General features: G+C 43.3%; 1 pseudogene; it reads left to right on the top strand.

The window, feature by feature from the left end:
- The first annotated feature begins 12,030 nt into the window (after positions 1-12,030).
- On the top strand, positions 12,031-19,760 carry LOC115092417 (annotated as a pseudogene).
- The last annotated feature ends 673 nt before the right edge of the window (positions 19,761-20,433 follow it).

The raw sequence follows: 20,433 nt of genomic DNA, 5'->3' as shown, positions 1-20,433 counted from the left end.
GCATCCCTAGGGCCTCCTCAGAATCGGGCGCACAGGAGAGGTGGCTGTCAAGCCGGTTGGGAAAAACAGACGCTCAATCTACGAGCGTCCATTTACTCCAGCTACCGGCATATAAATGCACAAAATACACGGCCTGGACCGTGTATCTTGTGTGTGTATTGGGCTTCCCAAATTTTGGGGTTTTTTTTCAAGAATTTTTTTTTTAAATAAATGCTGCTTTATTTGGTTCCTCCTACAGGCTATCTCTATGATACTATCAGGAGGAATCTCAGAAAGCAGGATTTTTCTTTTTTTTCAATGCGCCTTTGAGCCTGGCATACCTTTAAATCAGCCCCGGGCTGGCGTAAAATTTACTGCACTGCAAGGGTGGTCACGTGGAAAATTTATTGGATCGCGGGAATTAGCTGATGGCCTCATCTACATGGATTTCCATGTGACGAGTGCCATCAGCTATGTGGAGATTTGGACGCACGTTTTGGACGCACTAATCCCTGTATTCGATCGGGGGTTATGGACGCGTGTCCAATCACGTGTTAGGCCATGCGCAGCAGCTAGTGCACAGTATTGAATAGGCCCCTTAGATAGGGAGCTGATTGGGTGTCTCAGTGCTATTTAGCCCAGCCATTTTAACCCTCGAGGGGGGTGGGGGTGTCGGTTAGAGAGAGCAGCTACAGAGCAAACGTATATTTCCCACACTCTGGTAGGGCCTCCAGCCTTGCCCAAAGGAGATAACCTCTCCATGCACTCCCTACCAGAGGCTCCTTTTTATCATTTACAGTGAGTGAGACTTTTAAGCCTGACCCCCTTTAGGGGTAAAAGGACTCTACAAGGGACCAAAGATCTGTGAGCCTGCTCTACTCACTAGGTAGGCAAGCACCAGTGAAGGAGCCTGCTGCGAGAGATTGTGACGGTAGCGAAGCTATCCAGATTAAGATTTACAGTATTTTTTTGGAACTTAAGAGTAGTGGGGAGGATTTTTGGATCCCCTTTCCCCACTGGGAGTGCACTGCAGTGAATAGCCTGGTCCCCAGATTTTTCCGCAAGAGAAATCACTTGCAGTAACATCTTAAAGAGAATGAACGCCTGAATCAAAGGAAGAAAGAGCAAGAGAAGGAGATCCAATCTGGATTTCCGCCCAAGGAATCAGGACAGACTTGGTGTCCATGGGAAAGAAGATACCCAACGTTAGGATTATTGGATAGGAAAGTGGACCCCTCCACTAGGATTCTCGCACAATCGCTGGGAGAGTAAGCGCATCTAAAATCACCATGAGCTCCACCCAGGGGTCTGTAGTAAGGACATTTACATACACAGAAAGAACCCTGTAACTACAGTCAGATTGGACAAATGGACTTTATTTAACACCCAGACCTGGTCCTGTCTGAGTTCTTAAGCCTCTCACCTTATGGGGAAACACCAAATGACTACACACACACTGGTGACCTTTTCTCATCATCTGAGCCATAAATGAAAGCTTCCCCCCCCAATAAAAAGAGTCCCCCCCCCCCAAAGATTGAGAGTCAGCATGGGAGTGAATGGTTAGCCAGAGCAGCCCCAGAAGATATAAGATTGTGTGCCCTTGGGACTTAATACACCCCACTAAGGGTTACATTGGCCTCCACATTAATGGAATATACATTTAGTCTAAACTAATCTTTGACTTTTTACATGGTTTTCCACTAAGCTTGCCCAAAGCATGGTAAACAAGTTTAGTTTATTAAAAATGTATATACAGTGTACTTCATACAAATTTTATAGCAGTTCACAAACATAAAACATAGATAATCAACTAAAAGAACAGGAACAAATTATATACATAATCATCAAAATTAAAACAGAGCATCAAGACAATGTAGATCGGGCTCCAGTATGCTTATAAATAAGATTCAACAAATCTCTGGGTAGGCTCTCATAAACAAATAAATCATTAGTGTCTTTTTAAAAGATTTTACACAGGATAGGGTTCTTATCTCGTTAGGGAGTGAATTCCAAAATAATGGGCCAGCTACAGAAAAAGCCTGGTCTCTAGTGATATTTGAAGGTGCCAATTTCATAGTTGGGACTTCAAGAAGATTTTTTTGTGCTGATCTTAGAGACCTGGGTGGTCTGTACATTTTCAAAACAAAGCTTATGATGGTCTAATTTTAATGAATTAAAGATGATAATGGCTAGTTTATAAAGCATCCTTAAATTAATTGTTTATTAGTTTTGTATGTATTTATCTTATATATTTTAAAAAGCTGTAAACTGTTGTGATGGCTCGTCCAAACGACGGTATAGAAAATTTGATAAATAAAAAAATAAATAAATAATGGGAAGCCAGTATAACTCTAACAATATTGGTGTTATGTGATCTCGCATTTTTGAACCAGATAATATCCAAGCTGCCGCGGTTTGTACTAATTGGAAAGAACGAATTGAATAACATGGCAAGCTGACATAAATGTTGTTACAATAATCAAGACCATTGAGTACCAAGGACTGGAGAACAGTCTGAAAATGGACATAGTTTATTCACCATTTGAAGGTTAAAAAATGTTTTCACAGCAGATTTTATTTGGTACAACAGATATAATAAAACAACAGTAATCTATAAAACATCATAAGCAAAATACAATATAAAATTAGTGGTGCAATATAAATTATAAATATCCCTTTGGGTCACTCCTTTGGTAGTGATCCACTATCTCCCACAGGCTGTCAGAAATGCTGGGCCCTCTAGTGCAGCGGTTCTCAACCGGTATGTCATGACAGACTAGTACATTGCCAAGCAGACACAGGTGTGTCGCCACACTTCCCTGTCCCCCGCTGGCCCAGCTGCTCCATCTGCCCCAGCGAAATGGGAACTCTTCCTCCTCCCGGGCTTAAAATGCTGATAGCCCAGGCAGAATGCGGTAGGAGAGCTGGAGTCAGCGGCACCGGCAAAGTCTCTTCCTGCCTCCTGCGGCACGGAAGAGGAAGTGGTGTGCAGTGGCAACGCACACAGGAAGAAGAGACCATGCTAGGTTCAAGTGCGTGCAGCATCGGCCTGAAGAAAAGCAGCGCAGCCCAGAGCAAAAAGATGAGCAACGTCAGCCCTTGCAGCTGATGGGACTCTTTTTATGAGGCTGGAAGGAGAAGGAGGCTGTTGCTGCTGTTAGTTCTATGGTGGGGGGAGAGAGTGAGTGAGTATATGTGTTTGAGATCCTGTGTGTGTGTGTGTGTGTGTGTGTGTGTGTGAGATACATCATGTTTATGAGTGATTGAGAGCCTGTATGCGTGTGTGATTAAGAACCTGTCTGTGTGAAAGAGCATGTGTGTGGGTGTGATTGAGATCGTTTGTGTTTGAGAGAGACAGCAGGAATGTAAGTGTGTGACTGAGAACCTGTTTGTGTGAGAGAGATCACGTGTATGTATGATTAACAGCCTGTGTGTATACGAGAAAGAGAGAGAGCATGTTGTAATTATGTGATTGAGAGCCTATGTAAGTGAAAGAGAGAGAACATGTGTATATGTGTGATTGAGAGCCAGTGTGAGAGAGAGCTTGTATGTGACTGAGAGAGAGGAGAAAGTTGAAAACAACCTGCCCTTCTCCTCCTAATTCACAACAATCTCAGGGCACCTGGAAATCAAACGTTTCCAGGTATGGACAGCAGAGTATTTTTTTTTATCCTTATTTTTAATTATTGGGTCTTTGTGTCTGCAGTTTTGAAATATTTTATTGGTGTCCTGGAAATTTTTTATGAGTTTTTAATTCTTGAATATTCCATTCATCAGCTATTTTGAAATAATCTGTTCTTTTTATTAGTATGGTTTTATTGCTCTTGATTTATATCATATCATATCACTCCTATACTTAGAAACCTACACTGGCTACCTATTAAATACAGAATTTTGCACAAAGCACTCACCATTATCCACAAATCCATACACAACCAACTACCTTTAGACCTTCAGTTCCCACTCAAACTATACACATCTGCAAGACCCATCGGAGCGGCACACAAAGGAACCCTTCAAGTTCCCCCAACTAAATCCTCTCGTCTAACCTCCACAAAAGAACGGGCATTCTCCACAGCTGGCCCCATCATCTGGAACAACCTGCCGACTGATCTAAGACTGGAAACCTGCCTGATTACCTTCCGAAAAAAACTCAAGACTTGGCTTTTCATCCAAGTCTTCCCTTAAGCCTAACATTGCAACATTTCTTTCATTTAGCCCACTAGACTAAATGACCGACCCAGCCACTGTATATTCATACGTTCTCATTCTCCAGTTGTTTCTGTCCTTTATTTCCTGGCTACTCTAGCCCCCAAGTTCACTCTCCCTGTTAATTGTATCTGCGCTTCGGCCTTCCTGTTATATGGTTATGTTCAGTTAACCCTTAAGTTTGATGTAAACCGGCCTGATATGAAGCTTGTCATGAAGTTCGGTATAGAAAAAAAGTTAAATAAATAAATAAATAAATAAATAAATGTTTCTTGCTTTATTTTATGAGGACTTATTATATTTCTCTTTTTTCCTTTGTTGCACTATATATGGAGTCTCTGGCTTGTTGCGGTTTCCATTTCAGTTTTTGTCTGCATGTTTCTGTTTATGCCTTATTGTCTCTTTTATTCTTTGTTAGGTGAGGGTCTGCACATGTGACTGCTGCATGTAGTTTCTGTGTAGGGCTCTATGGTAGCTTGGCTTGTTCCGTTTTCCTAATAGGAGGAGTATTGGAGTTTTAAGGCCTGGTGTAATATTTTCAGTGTTGCCTTTTCTTAAGGTGATTACTGTTTGAGTGCTGAAGCTGATAGGTAATGTTGGTGCTATCTGTGAGGGAGAACCCCACAGGTTCCCATTGTCGGGAGGCAAGGCTGGATGGGAAGCAGAGGCCAGCAGGAATTTCGCCACTACTAGACCAAGTTCCAGAGCCAGAGTTTGCCTTATATACGCAGAGCCGCAGATGTCATCACTAGGGGCTGTGGGAGCTTTTCCCACCACGGCCCCATTAAATCCCCAATGGAGGAATGCATGCGCACCTAGGAGCAGGGACTGAGGAAGAAAGCAGTGGTGGCGTGCTCTGAGCAGCGACGGCAGGAGACCGCAGAGGACTGTCCTCGGCCATGCTGGAAGGGCCCGGGAATGACAGGACCGTGATAGCGGTGGCCGAGGCAAGAGGGGCCAAGGTCAAGGCCTGGTGTTGGGAGGTAGGGACTGCCAGCCTGTGGCCGGTGATTGTAACAGCCCTTCCTCAGGAACTCTGTGATAGCTCAAATTATAAACTTTTTGGAAAAGGTTAAAAGCTCACTTATTTCACCTGGCATTTTCTTAATTTTGCTCAAACTCCTACTGTCATTTAAATTGTACTCATGTTTGTTTGTTTTGGTAGGTTTTACTCTTGTCTTATTGTTTATTAATGTCTATGTTTATGATGTAAGCTGCTTAGCATGGTTTGTCCAATATAAGCAGAATATAAAAACTTTAAAATAAATAAACAAATCTAACAGGAAATCAATTATCTTATCTGCTGGTAGATATATTCCAAGAGGCATGGACAAGAGCACAGTTTCTATTCCATGGCCCTTTCAAAACCCAGACTGACATGGATAACACTTATGCACTCCCCTTAATCCTATATCTGTGAATAAACCGTCTTCTCAATACATTTCTGGGTTTTTTTGGTGGTTTGTGGGCTGCCCCCGCGTACTGTCGTCCTTACCTCTGGGGCCAAGTCGGCCATGCTGCTCCCAGAACATGGCAAAATGGTGCCAGCACACCATGTTGCAGGACGCCACTGGCATCAACACACGTACCTCTCTTTAGGTACTCGCGTGCGTACATCTCCTCATTTAAAGGGACCATAGCGGGAAAGTCCCCGCATGTGAGAGGTGCCCTGAATGGAGGTATATTATGTCATAGAACACACACACAATCTTGTAAAAGTAAAACTTAGTTTACTAAACATTGTAAAATTTGGTAGAAAATTGTATAATCAGAAAAGACCCATATCACACAGCGGTGTGGTTTGACCCTTGTCTGGACACTGGATATGCCTGACCACCTCCTACCTTGACCCTTGCCTGGACACTGAATACGCCTGACTGCCGCCTGCTTTGACCCTTGCCTGGACACTGGATACGCCTGAATGTTGCCTGCTTTGACCCTTGCCTGGACACTGAATACGTCTGACTGCCGTCTGCTTTGACCCTGGCCTGGATACTGGATATGCCTGATTGCTGCTTCCCTTGACCCTTGCCTAGACTTCATCACACCTGGTCGCTGACGGCCTACTGTTGTAGCCTGGCCCTGGACCACATCTCCAGTCATCAACAGAGACCCTCGCCTAAGTCCTGCCAGCCCTGGCACGCAAAAGCTCAACCCAAGGGAAACATAGGTTAGTATAGGTGAAGCTCTTGACCGGTCTCTGCTTCACCTGGGTCCGCCTGCTGATGGTGAGAACCTGCAAGGCTTCTTCCTGCATGTAGAGCCAATCTTGCTTCAGCCCAAGGTCCACGAACGTAACACTTTCAAGAGACATGGTAAATTAGATATGGGGTAGTAATGCTGAATGACATTACAATCTAAACTGGTTTTTTTTTAATACAGGCCATAATGCTGCCTCTTTATGAATCAGGTAATTTACTCTGTTGCAAACTCAAATTTATAACGGAAATTCAATAAGGTAGTAGACCAAACTCTTTTTCCTTAACCAGTTTCGATAGTAGATGATCAAGATGGCTTGTAGTAGGATTTATGTTTTGCAACAGCATACCAACCCCCCCATTTGAGTCGCTACTGAAAATTACCAAATTCCATTCTATGGCAAACCAATTCAGACTCCAAGCTATCAAAGAATCTCTGCCCTTGTGCTACAGCAACCACTTCCTCCTAAGGATTCTTCAATATAAATTCTCTTTGAATTACAGCAACATTTTTTTCTTCAAAAAATCTGAGCACATCCCCAGTTAAGTCCTTTAGATAGTCCTCTAGCACTAAGTCATAACTATTTGACAATATTTTTGCTATTTTAGACAATTTCCTCGACCTGTTGTCTGCTAATTGCAGCTGCTCTGACATATAACTTTTCTTGACCCTCCTTAATTGTCTCTTTATATTTACAAATCTGCAAACTGTAATGTTTGGCTGGTTGCAGGATAGTCCCGCAACCGGCCTTACTCACCCTATATTGCCACAAGGAACCTCGGAGGCAGGGACACCACCATCCTACCTCCAAAGTCAGCCGCACCGCATTCCTCTTTAGGCATGCGCGCTATTCCTCTGAATTTCTAGGCCCCACAGCAGGAAGCAGAACAGTCACAATCTGATGACGTCAGGGCCGGCTGGGGATTTAAACCCGGCCCACGTCCCCAGCCCGTGACTTTGCAACAGGTACTCCTGTTATGCCTTGCTGCCTGCAGTACATATTGCCTTCTGCCCAACTCCTTGCCTTGTCTGCAGTTCAATTCAGTCCAGTTTAGACCAGTTCCTTGCCTTGCCTTGTCTTCTGCCCAGTTCCTTGCCTTGACTCCAGTTTAGGTCCTTACCTTGCCTTGCTCCAATTCTGCTCCTTGCTCTAATTTCTGCCCTCTTTGCCTCTGTCCCTCCTCTCTCGGATTGCCTCTTGGATTTTGACCTTTGTTTGGATATGGACGCTGCCTAATTTTCACCTGTCCTGACCTCTGCTTGAATGTGGACGCTGTTTGATCTCCACCTGCTCTGACCCCTGCTTGAATATTGACACTGCCTGATCTCCGCCTACCCTGACCTGTGCTTGGGCACAGATGCTGCTTGACTTTTGCCTGTCCTGACCTTGGCCTGCTCATTGACTCAGACTGATCACTGTTTGTGGGACCATCACCTAAGCCCTGCCAGCCCTAGAACCTAAGGGCTCAACCTGCAGGGAAAGAGATTGGTATAGATGAAGCCCCGACCTAGACCCAGCTTGAGCATGTCTGCCTTCTGTTGGCATAGGCTCAGCTGGTTTGAGTGCTAGGCTGTGTTAACTGTACCATAGCCTGAGGACTCACACCTTGTGACACAAATGACAAGCAATATAATTTAATAAGGTCTTATCCTTCCACCACTTTGTCTCATAATGGCACATCTGTTGTTTTAACAGCTGCAGCCCTGGATGATACTAAGGTACCTCTTTAAAAGCATTCTCCTGCAAAACATTTGTCAGAGCAAAAGCTACATGATCTGCTGTTGTTTGCAAATTCTTATTCCAGTGGTCAATCTGTTCTAATGGCCCAATAGGAATGGAATTAGAGAAGGACCCCCAACATTCAGTCAGTGTTTCCAAATGTAGGTCTTTCTGCAGTGGGTCATAACTAAATCCAATTCTAGAGTGAAGCTTATTTAAAAAAATGGTTGGTCCAGGATATTTGATGAAACAAGATCGTATTTTGCCTAAGAAGTCCCTGGTTGAAGGCTAATACTAAATCTAGCAAGTGACCTGCAATATGAGTCAGGGAATTTACTAATTGATGAAGATCTGTATCAGATATAATATCTAAAAATTCTTAGCCATTCCATTCTCTGGTTCCTCTGCATGGATATTGAAATTCCCAGCCACCATCTACGTCATATTCATGATACTAAGGTCAGATATCAACTCACTGAGCTCATCATACGATAAATGTTCTTGCACAAGTGGCTGTTAAAGCAAGAGTAGTTTTAAATAATCAAGTCCCATAAAATGGAATAATAACAATAGGATCCATATTTACAGTTATTTTTTTTGTAATTTTAGTTTTGGAGAATTATGATAGATCGCCTCAACATCATCTCCCCACCCCTCACATCAACATTCTTGACTACTGAAAGAACAAGTACTTTGGCGAGCATACCTTGGATAGACTAATCAAGTCTTCCTCCCCTCGTTTCAGTAATACAAAGGGTATCCAATCGGAAGTCCTTAATAGGATCATAATCAAAACTAATTTCTTTCTCAGTGAACGAGCATTGAGTAGGCCTACTTTCACCAACTTCTTTCTCCAGCTGGACGATGCAACAGAATGACGGCGGTGGTGTTCATGCCTCTGCCGCCACTGTGCAGCACTTACCAAACATATAACATATAAAGTGCCTTGGCTGTGCTCATATTTTGTGGGGAATGTAGTGTATGCTTTCGCTTTCTTTGGAATGTTATTTGCCTCCAGTTGTGGTTTCTGGCTTTCATGTCGTCCAGCCTGTTAGCTCAATGGCAGTGAGGCAGTCATTACCCAATGGTGACACCTAGTGGTTGAATTTAGGGCCCATCATTGACCAAAATAAGTTGGGAAGAGAAATGAAATACGCAGAAAAATCCCCAGGTAGTGGCAAATGAAGGCTCCCAGCCTTAGTTCCAATAGAGCTGGAAGACTAAAGGAGCAGGAAGAAACTGTTGGATTAAAAACAACAAAAAAAGACACTTTCATGTGCACCTGATCGCACCTTGCACACATAACTTATATGCTTTTTTTGGACAGATCTACTTTTTCTGGGGGGGTGGGGGGGTTGCCAGCATGGTGGCGTTGAAGCAATAATTTGGGTTACCAATGTCAACTAACATAAGGGAATGGATTTGTTCAGTTTATGATACTTCTTATTGCACAGAATTCTTCAAAGATGTTATTGCTTTCTAGATGTCCTAGTTCCTTTCTTCAGATACGAACAAAGACCAATCTTCCAGAACCCAGACAGCTACTGGAATTCTTCTGTACTCTCTGTGGAAATCAGTATGGAGGGTGCAGGGGAACATTTTTTTTTTCATTTGCTTGTGCTAAAGAAAACGAATGAAAGCACATCCCTAGAACCGACTGAAACAGAGAGTATGGAATCCCCACGGATTCCCCCTTCGGTGCAATCTCAGCTACTGCCTAGACAGGCTGGAAAATGTGCAAGTCACAACACCCCAGATAGGAAAAGACAGACAGCTCAGGGCTTGGTTCCAATGTAAAGAAAAATGAAATCAGAAGCTAGTTAAAGGCCTTGCCCTGTGAAAGCCTCTGAGCTAGAAATGTCTTATGATCTGATGTGATCTCTCAGGCTCACATGTTATTGAATGTTCAGGAGGGGCTGGCGGAGTGCTTGTTTATTGTTTAATTTCTACAGGCACAGGAAGTGTTGTGCTCAGTTGCTGTGAGGACTCTTCCAGGGAAACAGACTGCTCAGTGAGTATCTCTGATTGAAAACACACCCAGAAACATTTTTATTGGAACAATGAGCAGCACTAACTAAACCGTGCGAACAGGCCCGGTGCCACCGGGTGTGCAAAGTGTGCAATTGCACAGGGCAGCACACCTGGTGGGCGGCTTCAGGAGCAGGGAGAGGCCTGCAAGGTCATCGGTGGACTCTATCTCACCGGTGACCTGGAAGAGGAAGAGGCCCATGAGGCAGCCAGTGGACCCCCATCCTACCAGCAGCCGAAAAAGAAGGAGCCTGTTCTCCTACTTCTTGGTGCCGGCGTTCCCTGTCCAAAACACATGCAGCTAACATGTTTTCTATGTTGATCTCATGATGCATGAGACCAGCATAAAGGAAATGCTAGGCTTGCGTGCAAGGGCCGGGACATGAGGAGGAGCAGCAGAATTGCTCCCGGTGGTATGTGTGTGTGTGTGTGTGTGTGTGTGTGTGTGTGTGTGAATGAATGAATGAATGAACGAGAGCCTTACTGGGGTGTGGGGGTGTGTTTTGTATGAATGAGAATCTTACAAGCCTACCCTTAATCCTCCTGTCCCACTCGCAACTCATATCGCACTCCCCTTATGCTAGCCCTGTCCATCCCAACCCCCCCCCTTTCTTTAATTCCCCCTCCCCCCGCTGTTCATGCATATTCCTTTGTTTTACAACCCCTCAATTGGTTTACTCTTCCTCCTTGTCCCTGAATACCATGTGTTCATATGGTCAGTTCATTGCGTTTAATTTAGATATTGAAATACCTTTAATTCCTTAAATATTTGTCACCAATACACTTGTTTTATGCAACTCGTTTCCAGTTATCACTTAGTTATTAAATTTCCTTTAATGCCTTAATTCCTGTTACAAATTCCCCTGTTCTATGTAATTTGTTTCTGTTAATTTTGTTCTATGTAAACCGGCATGATGTATCTACGAATGTCGGTAGATAAAAAAAAACTTTAAATAAATAAATAAATATTGGGGTGTGGGAGTGTAGTGTGTGTGAATGGGAGCCTGACCTGGGGGGGGGGTATGTGAATGAGGGTCTGACTGGAGGGGGCGGGGGGGTATGTGAATGGGAACCTTACTTGGAGGGTTGTGTGTATGTGAATAGGAACCTGCCTGGGGGTGTGTGTGTGTGAATGGGAACCTGTCTGGGGGTGTGTGTGTGTGAATGGGAACCTGTCTGGGGAGGGTGTGTGTGTGTGTGTGTGTGAATGGGGACCTGTCTGGGGGGGGGTGTGTGTGAAGAAATTTTGTGCTGCCTCACTAATCCATGCCTTACTCAGGATGACTAGAAATAAAAAGTTTTCTGGTGTGGAGAGCGGTGAATTTTCCATCCTTATTAGTTTTACTTATTGGATGTCTGTGTCTGCCATTTTGAAATAATTTATTGTTTGGGAAATTTTTAAAATTTTGTATGAGCTCTTAATTATTGAATGCTATTTTATTCCTTAGATCATTATAAAATTAATATTTCCAAGTATGTTTTTACCAATATGATTGATTTATATTCCTTGATTTTATTGTTTGATGAATGATTTATGAGGACTGGTGATGTTTCTGTTTCTCCATTGCTGCATTGCATGCAGAGTCTGGCTTGTTACAGTTTCTGGTTCAGTTTCTGTTTATAGTTTATAGTCTCTATTCTGAATTTGGTGAACGCGAGTCTGTGATCTGCATGTTTAATTGAGGTGGGGTATTATGTGTTAAAAAAAATAAAAACCAAAAACCAAGGAGGTGGGCAGCACAGTAATTGAGTCCTAAGATCATTTTTACTTCCTAGCATATGCTGTTTGCCTCCAACTAAATCATGCATTTATAGAAATGTTTTATAATCCCATGTACAATGATATTCCCATAAATGATGATAATTCCATTCCTTATGTTACTCAGGTACATCATTGCTGCTTCTCGTTGATATGTGTTAATCAGGTATTGACCCACGAGGATGGCCAGCGGGCGCATAGCGGTGGTGTCGGGGGGTAATAAAAGCATTGGATTTGCAATCATGCAGGCCCTGTGCAAGCAGTTTACCGGGGACTTGTACCTGACAGCCCGGGACCCCAAGCTGGGGGAAGCAGTGGTAAAAAGAAAAGCTACGAGGAGACGATTTGAATGCATTTTTCCATCATCTGGACATCACAGACCTACAGAGCATCAGGAGCCTCCGGGATTTCCTGCAGCGGGAGTACGGGGGCATAGATGTGCTCATCAACAACGCAGGGATTGCTTTCAAAGGTAAGGCTCATTCCGACTCGACCAGGTTTTGGAAATTTCTATGTACTGGAAAGTGTTAGGTTATTATGTGTTAATGCAGATGTTTCCTAACACCCACTTCCATTGAGCATTATTTACCTGTATTGGGGAGTATTAGCTAATACCTTAGGGGCCAATGCAATACTCAGCCAATGCAATGCTCAGCCAAGCACACTGTTAATCCGCAGTCGGACACAGGATAAATAGGCGCTAATCCACCCCCTAATGCAATAGGGGGATTAGTGCTTATTTAATGTGCGTCCGACGCGGAGTGAATGAGAGAGCGCTCATCACATGCAAATGCATGTGAATGAGCCTTTTACTCATTCACTCCCAATGCAAAAAGATAAATGTGCCTCTCAGACGCACATTTATCGCTCAGTTATTAACGCCTGCCTGGAGCAGGCGTTAATAGCTGAGCGCATTGAAAAAAAGAACAGAAAAGCAGAAAAAACTGTTTTTCCTTATTTCTTTTTTTAAAGTAAAAAAAATAAAAAATAACTCGGCAGACCACCGAGTTACAAAGACCGACGCCGGTAAATTCGGCGTCGGTTTTCATAACAGGCAGTCTGCCAGTAATGAAAAATGGCCACCGATAAACTCGGTGGCCATTTTCATTACTGGCAAACAGGCAGCCACGGCGGGGCGGGTCGTGCTAGCGCCTCCTTCCTAGCGTGACCCCCTAATTTAAATATTGCATGGCACCTCCCCTTTGGGGCACCAAGCGTGCGTTAAGAGAGCAGGCGCTGACTGTTCAGCACCTGCTTTCTATGTGCCTTTATTGCATCGGCCCCTTAGTTAGCAAGGGATTTCCATGTGAGGGCGTTAAGTAATCAGACTTTATGGTCCCTCCCGAAAGAGGTGAGCCCAACCGTGGCCTTACTAATACTAACAGAGCTAGTCAGGCCAGCTGAGGTGCCAAATCCAAATTGCAGCATGGACATTCTGATCTAAATGTTTTGTGAAGAGGGGCACCATAACTTTTGGTTACAGACTTGGGGGTGAGGGCATGATCAGGCCTGTATCTTTCAGGGAACATGGAAGGGTATGTGATTTGGCCTCTATCTATCCGGGGTGGTGTGACGGAACCGTGATGAGCTATGTCACTTTGGAGAATGGACAGCCCGGAGAGGGGGGGGGGGGGGGGGGGGGTTATGCTATGCCAAGTGACTTATGTGGCTTGGGGGACAGATATTTGAGGGGTCCCTGACCCAGAGGACTGATTTTTGTTGAGGGGTATTTGAGGGGTCTTTGGCCCAGAGGACGAATCTTTGCTGGGGATCATGGACACAAAGGCCCGATCAAAGTCTCGCCATACTAACCAGCCACTTTACTTTGAAACAGCTAGCACAGGGAATCCTGATATTCTGACCATGTCCTGTATTAGCATGGTTACATTATTTTAAACAGTACTCAGATACACAACCCAATAAGTGGAAAAATTGAAGACAATCACATTAGTTAAAAATCCACCCAATATAAACTAATAGGCCAGCACTATAAGAGACGTTTTATTAATTTTATTAATAGATCATCATAACGGGACATTTACTTTGTGTGCAATAAACTTCACTGAAATGATGTCCACTAGTCCAATTCTATAGTCTAGCTTTTTGCAGTTTTTAGTGTGTTGAAAAATATCACATCTTCTGTATAAATATCTCGTGAATGTCCACAAAGTCTATATATATTGAAAAAAAACTTATCTTGTATTACATAACCCCAACAATAAAATGGTCAACCAATACTCATCATAATTCCCAACTCTGTGTGTTATGGCCGCCGGCTGCGGCAGTCCGCGACCGGGGCCTGCCACTCACCGGCACGGTTGGGCTGCTCTCGGGGCACTGGCAGCCGCCGGCAGCCGCCCCTGACGCCTCTCTTCGCGGCCTTCCCAGCCACCGCTGAGCTCGGCAGCATCGTTGGCCGTCCTGCCTCGCTGATGTCGGCTCAGCCCCCGCCGGGCCTGCTAGAGTGCGCGCACTCTCTCTCTGCTACATTTAAAGGGGCCACGACAGGAAATTGTCGTGGCCCCTTTAAATGTCATCGGGACTTCCGATGGCATTTTCCTATTTAAAGACAAGGTCTGCTCCTCAGACCTTGCCTTGGTTTCTTGGCTCCTGGTTCTGAGTTCTGCTTTATATCTCTTTGGATTTCCTCTGGCTTTGACTCCTGGACCGGCTACCAACGATTCCTCTGGCTTTGACTCCTGGACCGGTTTCCGACCATTCTCCTGGCACTGACATCTGGACCAGCCTCCGACCTCCCTCAGGTTTTCGACCTGGACTGTATATTGACTTTGTTCTTGCATTTATGGAGGTCCACCTAAGTCCAATTGGCCCGGGTCCCTACGAGCTCCTCCCAGGTGGACTGCGGGCTTCCAGTGGTGAAACTCCAGCCAGCCCTCGCTTCAGTACTGCCTCGCCTTCCGACGGTAGGGACCTGTGAGGGCCTCTCTCTCAGGTAGCGCCAACTCTACCTCAGACTAAGGATCCACCTCTCAGGTCATAACACTGTGTTGTTCTGGTTCACAGGCACTGCTGATCGCCTTTCCCCTTTTGCTTGTATGCTGTCCATCTCATGTAGAGACTGACTGGTTTGGGTTTTAGTTTGGGAGATACACAATTCCTGGTAGGTTTGAATTAGGCCGTGTGTCATATTTTGAATGACTGCTTCACTTCAATATTGCATTTCGAAGATCAGTTAAACTGAAGAACTGACAATTAATGACAATACATTTTTACTACTTTTCAGGATTATGCATTTGGGTGGTGATACAGTATATTTCTGACTGCTGTGCTGTAAAACTATTTTCCAGTACAAATATTAGACTTTAATTCTGAAAACAATTACAGTACCACTCCTCAGCCTTTAAAGAACATATGAACATGCCATACTGGTTCAGACCAAGGGTCCATCAAGCCCAGCATCCTGCTTCCAACAGTGGCCAATCCAGGCCACAAGAACCTGGCAAGTACCCAAAAACTAAGTCTATTCCATGTTACCGTTGCTAGTAATAGCGGTGGTTATTATCTAAGTCAACTTAATTAATAGCAGGTAATGGACTTCTCCTCCAACAACTTATCCAATCCTTTTTTAAACACAGCTATACTAACTGCACTAACCACATCTTCTGGCAACAAATTCCAGAGTTTAATTGTGCGTTGCATGAAAAAGAACGTTCTCTGATTAGTTTTAAATGTGCTATATGCTAACTTCATGGAGTGCCCCCTAGTCTTTCTATTATCCGAAAGAGTAAAAAACAGATTCACATCTACCTGTTCTAGATCTCTCATGATTTTAAACACCTCTATCATATTCCCCCTCAGCTGTCTCTTCTCCAAGCTGAAAAGTCCTGACCTCTTTAGTCTTTCCTCATAGGGGAGCTGTTCCATTCCCCTTATCATTTTGGTAGCCCTTCTCTGTACCTTCTCCAGAATTGTACACAGCCCTTAAATAGATGTAATCAATTTCAAGACAAATGTCTCACTTTGAATTCCTGGAGCAACTTAAAATAGCTGTTTACTTTAAACTGTGTTATGTGCAAACTGTAATCTTTAAAATCAAGGGTAGCCATCACTGTTACTTGATGCCCACAAACCAGTTGGGTTTTCAGGATGTCCCAAATGAATATGCATGCAATAACTATACAAACCAGTGAGGCAGTATGCATGCAAATCTGTCTTATGCATATTAATTAGGGATATCCAGAAACCATGACTGGCTTGTGAACACTGGGACATGTTGAGTGGTTTTGGTGATAGACAAATAATTTTCTCTTGCTTTTTCCCTGCTAAAAGATGCAGACTCCACTCCATTTGATGTTCAAGCTGAAGTGACATGAAAAACTAACTTCTTTGCCACAAGAGATGTGTGCAATGAGTTACTGCCACTCATGAAACCACACGGTAAGCTTGATATTTTTATGTCCAGTGAATTTATGATTTATAACAAGTTAACACAACTAATAATTTTAGTTCTCTATATATTTCACACCCTGTTAATTGTAAACCAGCATGATGTGACACCTGTCATGAATGCCGGTATAATAAAAAACACTAAAAAAAACCCCCAAAAAACCATGAAGAGACATGCATTGTTTCTAATCATTGGTCCTTAAAGAACAGAGAATTTTAATGGAGTACTTCGTGTCCAAATGGTGTAGAATCGTCAAGTACCTGCAGCGTTCTACGATGTAGCATTAAAATAACCTAAATCAAGAACTTCCAGATGGATAGTGCTGGAAGGAAAGCCTTCTTCAAGGCTGGACCCTTCAGTGTGTCCAGAGACCCATAGAAACCATGTATGCTGCATACTTCTTTGAACTCTTGCCTTTTCACCCCCGTTGCATCAACTGTGCAAGACATCAAAACCAAACCAGCCGTGTCAAACAGGAGACACAAACTGGTTCTCCTGAGCCTTAGTGCCCTATACTGATGATAAACCACAGAGCCAGTCTGCATGGATACTTCTCAAGTGCTATTAGATTCTTGGTTGGATGAAAAGTTATGGGCATATTTTAAATTGCACAGTATTAATATCAATATTATAGTACATGTATATTAATGTTTTTCTTAGTCATGTAACCCCCCCCCCCCTTCCAAAACCCAACAGGACAAGGGGTTACATTGGGAAGCTGCTGGCCCATCCTGCAACCCATGGACTCTCTGGGTTTCTTCTGGCACAGGGGTGAGGGCAGGGGAGTCTTGCTTCAGAACCATTAGGGCTAGGGACAACCTCTTGTGGGCTTGAAATAATGATAGTTTCACAGCAGATCATGTCAATCCAAAACAAAAAAGATTTTAGTATGTGGAATTTGTTGTAAAGTGAATGGTTGACAAAGAATGCACAATGTTCAGTTATTCAGCTGAGCATTTACAAGATATGCTTCGAGAGTCATCTTTATTTACTGGTGTGGAGGTTCCTATGAAGAGTGCCTCTTGTACTGAATATTTGAATTTGAGTAACCGGTTAATCAGATCGGAACTGCATTCTGCAACATTAATTGAATATTTAAAACAACACGAACAAAAAACCACTATTATTCAAGGAAGATGAATCATTTGTTCAAAAATGGGTGGCCATTTTGAATAAATGTTCCACTGATCTGATTAGACTGATTGTTGATTATATCAAAAAAGCATTTCAGGAGATTATGTCACAGATTGATTCAGTAACCACCGAGATTAAGAGTACTTTGACTTTGGAATCTTTTCAGTCCTCAGTGGCAGAACATAAAGAATTTTTGGACCAATTTAGGTCCACAACCAGGCAACTGAAGATAAAGAAATATCATCATGATGAAGAAGATTACACTTTGAATCATGTTTATCGTTGAGTCCTGCTCCTTTTTCTGATTTGCATTCTAAACCTGATACCTTTGATGACTTGGGAGAAGATTCTTCCAGCAGCTCAGATGATGCTTCATCCTGTCCCTTTAGATCCCTAGATTTAGTAGTGCAAGACATGGCAAGTTTTGAACAACAAAGTAAAAAAAAACGTTTTATAATTTGACTTCCGATCAAAAAATGGCCTTAAATTCCTTAAGAACATAAGAACATGCCGTACTGGGTCAGTCCAAGAGTCCATCACTCCCAGCATCCTGTTTCCAACAGTGGCCAATCCAGGCCATAAGAACCTGGCAAGTACCCAAAAACAAAGTCTATTCCATGTTACTGCTGCTAGTAATAGCAGTGGCTATTTTCTAAGTCAACTTAATTAATAGCAGGTAATGGACTTCTCCTCCAAGAACTTATCCAATCCTTTTTTAAACCCAGCTATACTAACTGCACTAACCACATCCTCTGGTAACAAATTCCAGAGTTTAATTGTGCGTTGAGTGAAAAAGAACTTTCTCCGATTAGTTTTAAATGTGCCCCATGCTAACTTCATGGAGTGCCCCCTAGTCTTTCTATTATCTGAAAGAGTAAATAACCGATTCACATCTACCTGTTCTAGACCTCTCCTGATTTTAAACACCTCTATCATATCCCCCCCCTCAGCCGTCTCTTCTCCAAGCTGAAAAGTCCTAACCTCTTTAGTCTTTCCTCATAGGGGAGCTGTTCTATTCCCCTTCTCATAACAGCATTAAACTTTACTGAATAATTAGCAGACTTAATAATTCTGCTCACTCAGCAAACAGGTGCAAACTGTAGTTGCTTAGACATGAAATAATGCTCAAAGACTTCAACTGGTGACAATTCAACAGCTATCTCCAATCTTTACACAGTCATTGCATTATTACAAAGTCCCAGCTGGTGTCCTACTGTGAAGCCGTTTGAATGCTGAAGGGCGGGAGATGACTTCAGAACTTCTTTGGTCCTAATGGCTGAACCCTTGTTGCAAAGGGAGCTCTCAGTCTCTGGCAATTCAAATTACTAATTCTTCACAGCATGGATCCTTAATTAAAACAGACAACTTTCTTTTAGTTTCAGGGCAGAGCAGAGAGCTTTCTCAGACACCAACATGGTCAACTAATCTCCAACTACACCTTGATTAACCATATCTTGATTAACCATATCTTCTATCGTTTACCTGTGTGAATTAATCCTGTCCTTTCTCTTCCTTCTCAGCCAAGTTCTTATCACCCTGTTATATGTAACTGCCTTTTCAGCACCATTGTTATAGTTATGTTTACTATGCACCCCTGTTTTATGTGAACCAGCATGATGTGACTGCTGTCTCGAATGCCGGTATATAAAAATTTGAAATAAATAAATAAATAAATAACTTCCTCCGTTTTGCTTAGGAAGCAATGATCTGTTTGCACATGTTTAAATCCTAAAAATTTCTACCACTATATAGGCAAAATAATAATGAAACTCCATTTCAAGGCTCCTAAATAATCATAACTAACTACAATACAATTCACATCAATGCACATATGAATGGACTTTTTCCTTTACCTTAATTAAAACAGACAACTTTCTTTTACTTTCAGGGCAGAGCAGAGAACTTCCTCAGTCTTGCTCAGGAAGCAATGATCTGTTTGCACATGCCCCAAACTGACTGCAGTGTATTTGCAGCCCTTAAAGAGAAAGCACCAGTTGTTGGGAGATAATACTTATAGAAACATAGAAACATAGAAATGACGGCAGAAGAAGACCGAACGGCCCATCCAGTCTGCCCAGCAAGCTACGCACTTTATCCATTTTTATTTCCCTTTTTCTCTCTCCCACCTGTTACTATTGGCTTCCAGTACCCTCCAGCCCTAATTCCCCTCCACCCCACCACCAATTTAGAGAGCAGCGCCGTATCTGCATCCAAGTGACATCCAGCTCAATTAGGGGTAGCAACTGCTGTAACAAGCAGGCCACACCCTTGCCCCATAATCTTACCCACTGTTTTGGTATGTCTTGTTTGCTGTAGGGTTTTGAGTGACATTTTTACAAAGTTGTGTGTTACTTCATCATGTGTGTGGTAATGAAGGAAATATATGTCACCATTAATGAGGGGACAACAGAATTACATTTTTTTCCTATGGTGAATAGTATGAGGAAACATTGTCACGGTTTTACCTGTTACATCGGCTCTCCATGCCATGGTTCAGCTTGCTGAGCAGTCTTCCCTCTACCAGTAGACCTCAGTGAACCTTGCCTATAGTCGTGCCAAGGACCTCCTCACTGGTTACACTACACCCAAGCCCCAGCCCCATTTAACCCTGCCTTGTCAATACCTCAGTGCCACTTCATGGAGTTACTCTTGGTTCTCTGACCTGGTCATGTTTATCTTGTTCCTTGCCTTGTGGCCTCCAGGCCTGCTCTTACCTTGTACCTTGCTCTGTCGCCTACTCAGGGCTTTCCTTGCCTTGTGGCCTCCGGGCCTCCTCTCACCTTGTGCCTCTCTTTGCCTAGTGGCCTTTGGACCTTATGCCTGTGGCCTATGGTCCTTCTGCATTGTTGCCTTCAGGCCTCATTACTCTCTGTAGTCTTTGCCTGGTCCTTGTCTGGTCTGTCCTGCCCTGCCCAGCCCAGTTCCTAGTATCCATTCCTTGCCTTGCCATTGTCTTGACTTTTCCCAGTCTGTACCTTGTCCCAGTCCATGCTCATT

Source organism: Rhinatrema bivittatum, chromosome 5 (assembly GCF_901001135.1).
Source record: "Rhinatrema bivittatum chromosome 5, aRhiBiv1.1, whole genome shotgun sequence".
NCBI lineage: Eukaryota > Metazoa > Chordata > Amphibia > Gymnophiona > Rhinatrematidae > Rhinatrema > Rhinatrema bivittatum.
Note: the sequence above shows the minus strand (reverse complement) of the source record. Positions and strands in the feature narration are given on the sequence as shown.